Consider the following 9,170-nt stretch of genomic DNA (forward strand, 5'->3'; position numbering starts at 1 on the left):
ATGCACAATCTTCTCCCTTTGCTCTGAAGTTTATGCACGACACCACAACCGTCATTACAGAATCCCACGTCAAAATTTTGCAACACAGTGCTTGGTGGTGAATTTGGCAGTGGACTCGTAGCGTAACTTAAATGCATCTTTCTTCTCGGGACACACCTCCTCCACGACAGTATCCATACATTTCTTAACAAACTCTCCGTCAGTGAAAGGCTTACCGCTGCTTGCTATCAATTTAGCAACCCAAAAGCTGGCCCGAACGGATGCCTGGTTCTGCTAAGATAGTAGTCCACTTTTTCGCTTTGAGAGTTTGTCTGCTCGTATTTGGCCTTGCAATCTATCGTACTTGTCTTTGTGACGGGATTCATAGTGTCGGCAAAGATTGTATTCTTTGAATACCGCCACCGTCTCTTGACAAATGAGACAAACAGCCTTTTCTTTGCATTGAACAAAAAAATAATCGTTTGTCCACTCCAGGTTAAATATCCTGCATTCTGAATCAATTTTTCTCTCACCTAACTTTTTCGCCATTATTCCGTTCTCAAACAGGTTGCAGTTTTAATATGCTTGAATAGTCCGCGATGGTCCCAGGGCTCCGCCCTCACCTGCGATCGTCCAGATGTCTCGGTAACACTGCTCGTGCATGCAACGGTGGACGTGCCCGCATGCATCAAAGGGAAACACTCTCCCCGCGCATGTCACCAAAGAAGCAATGCGAAGCCCCGCTTCACTGGGATGATTTGTGGGCTCAGCAGGGGTGCAATGAACCAAACACAAGATTAAAATGTCCCAGTCTTCAAGGCCAAATAGGAAAAAAAATCCGATAGCGTCTCTGGTATTGTTCAGAGGGCCGGTCCAAATGTGCCGGCGGGCCGTGTCCGGCCCGCGGGCCGTAGTTTGGTGACCCCTGGTTTACAGCGTTAAACAACTTGGACTGCAAATTGAATCATGGCTTACTAGTATAATATTCCATTTGGAGCATTAACTGGTATTGATCCGGTTCAGAGAGTTCAAGGGACTGCCGAAGCCCGAGTTTGATTCAGGGTACGCTTACCAAAACTCTTTATATGAGCCAATTCGGCTCATGTCGGTGACAGGAATCAAACTTGACTGCAAAAAAACTCATAGCTTACAGGTAAACAGTTTTCATACTGACTGTCATCTGATTTAGGCTGGGCTTCCCAGGTCCAATTCTTTGCCGAAACCCAGGATTGAACCAGGGACCTTTAGATCTTCAGTCTAACGCTCTCCCAACTGAGCTACTTCGGCTGATTGTTTACAGCTTTAAACAACTTGGACTGCAAATTGACTCATGGCTTACTAGTATAATATTCCATTTGGAGCATTAACTGGTATTGATCCGGTTTAGAGAGTTCAAGGGACTGCCGAAGCCCGAGTTTGATTCAGGGTACGCTTACCAAAACTCTTTATATGAGCCAATTCGGCTCATGTCGGTGACAGGAATCAAACTTGACTGCAAAAAAACTCATAGCTTACAGGTAAACAGTTTTCATACTGACTGCCATCTGAATTAAGCTGGGCTTCCCAGGTCCAATGCTTTGCCGAAACCCGGGATTGAACCAGGAACCTTCAGATCTTCAGTCTAACGCTCTCCCAACTGAGCTACTTCAGCTGATTGTTTACAGTGTTAAACAACTTGGACTGCAAATTGACTCATGGCTTACTAGTATAATATTTCATTTGGAGCATTAACTGGTATTGATCCGGTTTAGAGAGTTCAAGGGACTGCCGAAGCCTGAGTTTGATTCAGGGTACGCTTACCAAAACTCTTTATATGAGCCAATTCGGCTCATGTCGGTGACAGGAATCAAACTTGACTGCAAAAAAACTCATAGCTTACAGGTAAACAGTTTTCATACTGACTGCCATCTGATTGAGGCTGGGCTTCCCAGGTCCAATGCTTTGCCGAAAGCCAGGATTGAACCAGGGACCTTTAGATCTTCAGTCTAACGCTCTCCCAACTGAGCTACTTCGGCTGATTGTTTACAGCGTTAAACAACTTGGACTGCAAATTGACTCATGGCTTACTAGTATAATATTCCATTTGGAGCATTAACTGGTATTGATCCGGTTTAGAGAGTTCAAGGGACTGCCGAAGCCCGAGTTTGATTCAGGGTACGCTTACCAAAACTCTTTATATGAGCCAATTCGGCTCATGTCGGTGACAGGAATCAAACTTGACTGCAAAAAAACTCATAGCTTACAGGTAAACAGTTTTCATACTGACTGCCATCTGATTTAGCCTGGGCTTCCAAGGTCCAATGCTTTGCCGAAACCCGGGATTGAACCAGGGACCTTTAGATCTTCAGTCTAGCGCTCTCCCAACTGAGCTACTTCAGCTGAATGTTTACAGCATTAAACAACTTGGACTGCAAATTGACTCATGGTTTACTAGTATAATATTCCATTTGGAGCATTAAGTGGTATTGATCCGGTTTAGGGAGTTCAAGGGACTGCCGATGCCCGAGTTTGATTCAGGGTACGCTTACCAAAACTCTTTATATGAGCCAATTCGGCTCATGTCGGTGACAGGAATCAAACTTGACTGCAAAAAAACACATAGCTTACAGGTAAACAGTTTTCATACTGACTGCCATCTGATTTAGGCTGGGCTTCCCAGGTTCAATGCTTTGCCGAAACCCGGGACTGAACCAGGGACCTTTAGATTTTCAGTCTAACGCTCTCCCAACTGAGCTACTTCGGCTGATTGTTTACAGCATTAAACAACTTGGACTGCAAATTGACTCATGGCTTACTAGTATAATATTCCATTTGGAGCATTAACTGGTATTGATCCGGTTTAGAGAGTTCAAGGGACTGCCGAAGCCCGAGTTTGATTCAGGGTACGCTTACCAAAACTCTTTATATGAGCCAATTCGGCTCATGTCGGTGACAGGAATCAAACTTGACTGCAAAAAAACTCATAGCTTACAGGTAAACAGTTTTCATACTGACTGCCATCTGATTTAGGCTGGGCTTCCCAGGTCCAATGCTTTGCCGAAACCCCGGAATTGAACCAGGGACCTTTAGATCTTCAGTCTAACGCTCTCCCAACTGAGCTACTTCGGCTGATTGTTTACATCGATAAACAACTTGGACTGCAAATTGACTCATGGCTTACTAGTATAATATTCCATTTGGAGCATTAACTGGTATTGATCCGGTTTAGAGAGTTCAAGGGACTGCCGAAGCCCGAGTTTGATTCAGGGTACGCTTACCAAAACTCTTTATATGAGCCAATTCGGCTCATGTCGGTGACAGGAATCAAACTTGACTGCAAAAAAACTCATAGCTTAAAGGGAAACAGTTTTCATACTGACTGCCATCTGATTTAGGCTTGGCTTCCCAGGTCCAATGCTTTGCCGAAACCCGGGATTGAACCAGGGACCTTTAGATCTTCAGTCTAACGCTCTCCCAACTGAGCTACTTCGGCAGATTGTTTACAGAGTTAAACAACTTGGACTACAAATTGACTCATGGCTTACTAGTATAATATTCCATTTGGAGCATTAACTGGTATTGATCCGGTTTAGAGAGTTCAAGGGACTGCCGAAGCCCGAGTTTGATTCAGGGTACGCTTACCAAAACTCTTTATATGAGCCAATTCGGCTCATGTCGGTGACAGGAATCAAACTTGACTGCAAAAAAACATATAGCTTACAGGTAAACAGTTTTCATACTGACTGCCATCTGATTAAGGCTGGGCTTCCCAGGTCCAATGCTTTGCCGAAACCCGGGATTGAACCAGGGACCTTTAGATCTTTAGTCTAACGCTCTCCCAATTGAGCTACTTCGGCTGATTGTTTACAGCAGGGGTCCCCAAACTTTTTCCTGTGAGGGCCACATAACCTTTCCCTTCTCTGATGGGGGGCCGGTGTCAGTTTGTAACAGAAAAAGTGTGACGATCGTAGAGGAGCTCAAAAAATGTATTGTTTTCCAGAAAGCCACACAACCAAATAACCCTTTCCAGGTTCTTTACAGAAAAAAAGTCAGGAAACAAATAATAACACTATTAATGAAATAAATAATAACTAAATAACCCTCTCTGAGTTCTTCACAGAAAAAAACAGGAAATAAATAACACTATTTATGAAATAAATAATAACTAAATAACTCTCTCTGGGTTCTTCATAGAAAAAAAAAGCCATGGAACATTAACTTTCTGTTGTGCCATGCACAATCTTCTCCCTTTGCTCTGAAGTTTATTCACGACACCACAACCGTCATTACAGAATCCCACGTCAACATTTTGCAGCACAGTGCTTGGTGGTGAATTTGGCAGTGGGCTCGTAGCGGGGCGGTGAGACCCCTTTTTTCCAACTCCCATTTCATGCGTCCCATTATTAGACTGCGAGTTTCGGCCACCATGCTAGGAGCCCCGTCAGTCGTGATGCTAGCTAGCTTTGACCAGTCCAGGTCCAACTTCTCCATGGTTTGGCACACTTTGTCAAAAATATCCTCTCCTGTTGTAGTCCATTTGAGACTTTGGAGGGCTGCCAGATCCTCGCAAATCTCAAAGTTTGCGCTAACTCCACGAATAAAAATGAGCAGTTGCGCTGTGTCTTGCACGTCCGTGCTTTCATCCAGTGCTAATGAAAAAAGTCAAATTCTTTCGTCTTCTGCTGCAGCTGGGCATATACATTACTCCCGATTTCTTCAACGCGTCTGGCGATTGTACTCGCCGACAGACTTACGGCATTAAATGCATCTTTCTTCTCGGGACACACTTCCTCCACGACAACATCCATACATTTCTTAAAAAACTCTCCGTCAGTGAAAGGCTTACCGTTGCTTGCTATCAGTTTAGCAACCCGAAAGCTGGCCCGAACGGATGCCTGGTTCAGCTGAGCTTGGCGTAGAAATGTAGTCTGCTGAGATAATTGTCCAACTTTTAGCTTTGAGAGTTTGTCTGCTCGTGTTTGGCCTTGCACGCTATCGTACTTGTCTTTGTGACGGGATTCATAGTGCCGGCGAAGATTGTATTCTTTGAATACTGCCACCGTCTCTTGACAGATGAGACAAACAGCCTTTTCTTTGCATTGAACAAAAAAATAATCGTTTGTCCACTGCAGGTTAAATACCCTGCATTCTGAATCAATTTTTCTCTTAACTAACCTTTTCGCCATTATTCCGTTCTCAAACAGGTTCAGGTTGCACAGTTTTTATATGCTTGAATAGCATCGCAATAGCGATGGCCCCAGGGCTCCGCCCTCACCTGCGATCGTCCAGATGTCTCGCTAACACTCCGCTCGCGCATGCAACGATGGAAGTGCCCGCATGGATCAAAGGGAAACACTCCCCGCGCGTGTCACCAAAGAAGCAATGCGAAGGCCCGCTTCACTGGGATGATTTGTGGGCTCAGCAGGGGTGCAATGAACCAAACACAAGATTAAAACGTCCCAGTCTTCAAGACCAAATAGGAAAAAAATCTGATAGCGTCTCTGGTATTGTTCAGAGGGCCGGTCCAAATGTGCCGGCGGGCCGTATCCGGCCCGTGGGCCGCAGTTTGGTGACCCCTGCTTTAACTGCTTCAATGTTTCTCCATGACAAAGCCTTAATTCTTTACATTCATGTCAAATTCATTCATTCATTTTCTGTACCCTCTGCCTCATTCACATTGAATGTCAGAAAATGATGATCATAAATAATCATATAATCAATGTAGTTTTATTTTATGTAGAATAGTTTTTTTACTGAACAGTATTTTCTTGGCTCCTTTTCTGAAGTTTCAGATGAGGAGTTGTGGTACAAGTTACATAAATTGATGCAAAACAGAATCATCGTCTTCAACACCACAGTAATCAGTGAAAACATTTGAAGTTTATTGACTAGGTTTCGATTTATGAGAGAGGAGGATTGTTGTGATATGGGAATCGAGACTGTGTGAAATGGGCTTGTGTTATTTTCAAATGGGATGTACTTTTATTCTATTTCTTTTAAATGTGTGGGTCCTTTAGGATTTTCTCTTTTAGCAATTGGGAAAAACAACTGTAATGTGTCACTGTCAATCATGAGTTACTGAAAATGCACATTTGAAATAAATAAATCGTACTGGAAAATGAAACATTTCTCGAAGGTGTCTATAACCCAAAAGAGACTTTTTAAACAATTTCCAAAATGGGCCGTAATTTGTGACTCATAGTCATGTTTTAGTATACACTGCAATATTGAATACTTAGTGAAAGTATTGATAAATTTCTGATAAATATTCATAATTATTTAGTTACATTAACATTTACTAACCGAGTGGTTAGGGTTAGGTGGCCTTACAGTTCCGAGGTCATGGGTTCAAAATACACACAAGAACCCACACAGGTGAAAAACCATAGTCAGGACGAATGTACTGAATGGACGTTTTCCACTTTTAGTCCTATGCATGTGATTTTATCTAATCCAAGAGTGTTGGCTCAGCAGATTTAACTCGTCAGTGACGTTAAATGGCGATCTAACAAGAGTAAACACATTATAAGATATTTTCCCATTTAATTTTCGTTCATTTTCACTTTTTGAACTTGTGTTTTCTGTTTATTTTTTAACTACTATCGCCTTTTTTAAATATAAGAAAATGTGAAATGTGAATCTTCATTGCAGGGTTCAAACTTAGTCAGGACCACCGCTTTTTCTCCTGTTCACAACTAACTGGGATAGGCCCCAACAACCACACGATCCCCATGACGATAAGCAATACAGAAGATGAACAAATGAACCTTTTACACCCCCCCTCATGTAATCAAAAAGTTCCCCTTTTTAACAAGACATGCAACCATTCCATAAACGTGTAGGCAAATCCAATCATTGTAACAACCAACTGCGTCTACTCGAATGTAAAATAATAAAAACTACCCTCACAAGATATTCCAAGGCTGTTGAACAAGACACAAAGAGCCACATTTTTAAACTGTCAGACTGAACCCTTGTGGTCCCCTTAAATTATAAACGCGTTGCTGATTCGTTTCCTGTCTCTTGTCTTACACTCTACTGGGACCATGAAAAAAGTGCTAAAACAGTGAATTTCACTGGATTCATCTGTTGAAGGCATTTTTTTCATTGATAATACGGTTCCAGACTCTGGGTTAAAAGTTTTCTTTACATTTTTTGTCTGAACATAATCACCTACCGGAAATGAATCTTGATGAAAATATCTGGACAAACTCAAATCTGGTGCTGTGGTTTTTACTTGTTTAAACATGTGCTGCTCCCGCTCTGACAAAGAAGTGGGTTGTATTTGAAGGAGTTCTTCAATTGCACAGTCATCACTGACATTAAAGTTTGCTGACCAGAATGTCAGATGTTTGATGTTTGATATAGCTTTCGCGAAAATGTATAAACTACCATTTCAGATGATCATGCTTGATCAAAATGATAGTGCATTTTTTTTAATCTCAGCTATGATTTTACATTCAAATATTTTTTTTCTTTGATTGAAGTTTTTTATTATTATAGTGAGGTTATGAATTGTTTGAATGCACATCAATATTTAGACCAAGGGATTTATTTTTATTGAATAATAAGACAATAATTACAAATAGAATCACAAATGTACCTCCATTAATGTAGTTTAACAATATACTCACGATGAAAAAATAATCCAGAATTATCAGAGAAGAGTTATTTTTTCAATGATCCACAAACTGGTTCTTTTTAATTCTGCTGGGCAAAATACCACCCACCTACTACTTCATGTTTGGCACCTAGCACGTATTAGACTACTGTAGCACCATCTTTGCAGTGATGGTGAACGACTGTAGAAGGAAGAGCACTCTGTCTTCCTTATCGGGTTCGATTAATTTCGGAAGTGGAAGATGTTGGGTGTCCAAATACAGGCTGGAGGCGATGAACAGTGACTTCCAAGCTTTTATTACAGAATATTCTGGGCACAAGTGAACCACAGGCAAGGCTGTCATCCACAAATGCACCGAGACAGACAACTTACATTCACCTTTATTCTCTCAAGAGGGTGGTACCGAAACCGAACAGGGATGGGATTTTCCCCTACTTCATACAGTAAGCTATTTGTTATGAACCGCCAAATAGAAGATAACGACAATGTTGCAAGTGTTCAAGGACACATCTGGCTATAGGACAGAGCTCTACTAAGGAGAAGCTTGAGACTCATGGAGTCATGACTAGAAACAGGAAAAATACACATTTCAATATGAGACCCACTTCACGACCCAGCTATTTGCAAAGCCCCTCTTTTTAGGCAATGAATTGAATATTTGTCTCAATATAGACATTACAATATGGACATCCTGGACTTCAGGTCATGGAACTGACCAATCCTAGCCGCCACATTCAGCTTCATACCAAGTACTGTGTAAGAAAAAACAAGTTGCCGCAGCAGTAGTGGTCTGCTCAGCCCAAAAACCAATGCATTGTAACTCCTCAGCTGTTTAGGGAGGCATCTCTTTTAGCAGAATGCTACAAGCAAAATGTTGGTGGGGTTGTAACTGACACATCAGACTTTTTGGCAGAGAGAGTCATAAACAATTTATATTTTTACATTGCAGTATTCTTTAGATAGTAGTAAAAATACCTGAAAATGTCTATCATCTCTCATCTCATTTCTGAACCGCTTTATCCTCATTAGTGTCACGGGACCCCCCGCATACTGTAGCCAATCCCAGCTGTTTCCGGGCCAGAGGCGGGGGATATCCTGAATCAGTGGCCAGCCGATCGCAGGGCACAAGTAGACGGACAATCATGCACACACACACCCATACCTAGGGGCAATTTAGAGTGTCCAATCAACCTACCATGCATGTTTTGGGAATGTGGGAGGCAACCGGAGTACTCAGAGGAAACCCACGAAGGCCCAGGGAGAACATGCAAGCTCCACACAGATGGACATGACCTGGCTTTGAACCCAGGACCCCAGAGCTGCGAGACCGACGGGCTAACCACTCACGCCCAAAATGTGTGCATTTAATTTAATATTCCTACACTTTTAAAATGCAAAATTGCTCTGAATTCTTTAACAACATTGTTACGCCGTTGATATGCAAAAAGGAGTCTCATAAAAAAATTCATTATGATAAAAGCGAAGCTAGAGGTACCGTCAGTGACACTGGTGTGCAAACGTGACACTTCCATTAGTGTGTTCGGGACTCAGCTCTCTCGCCAGTGGTTTCACATTGTATCTTACAAGTTAG

General features: G+C 42.2%; 3 non-coding genes across 3 annotated transcripts; all 3 read right to left on the minus strand.

The window, feature by feature from the left end:
- Nucleotides 1-3,013: 3,013 nt before the first annotated feature.
- trnaf-gaa (transfer RNA phenylalanine (anticodon GAA)) lies at nt 3,014-3,087 on the minus strand. Its single transcript has one exon. It is a non-coding gene; the product is annotated as a tRNA-Phe (tRNA).
- Nucleotides 3,088-3,378: 291 nt separating this feature from the next.
- trnaf-gaa (transfer RNA phenylalanine (anticodon GAA)) lies at nt 3,379-3,451 on the minus strand. The gene has a single exon. It is a non-coding gene; the product is annotated as a tRNA-Phe (tRNA).
- A 291-nt stretch (nt 3,452-3,742) lies between these two features.
- trnaf-aaa (transfer RNA phenylalanine (anticodon AAA)) lies at nt 3,743-3,815 on the minus strand. The gene has a single exon. It is a non-coding gene; the product is annotated as a tRNA-Phe (tRNA).
- Between the last annotated feature and the right edge of the window lie 5,355 nt (nt 3,816-9,170).

This window comes from Stigmatopora argus, chromosome 20, assembly GCF_051989625.1.
Source record: "Stigmatopora argus isolate UIUO_Sarg chromosome 20, RoL_Sarg_1.0, whole genome shotgun sequence".
Lineage (NCBI taxonomy): Eukaryota > Metazoa > Chordata > Actinopteri > Syngnathiformes > Syngnathidae > Stigmatopora > Stigmatopora argus.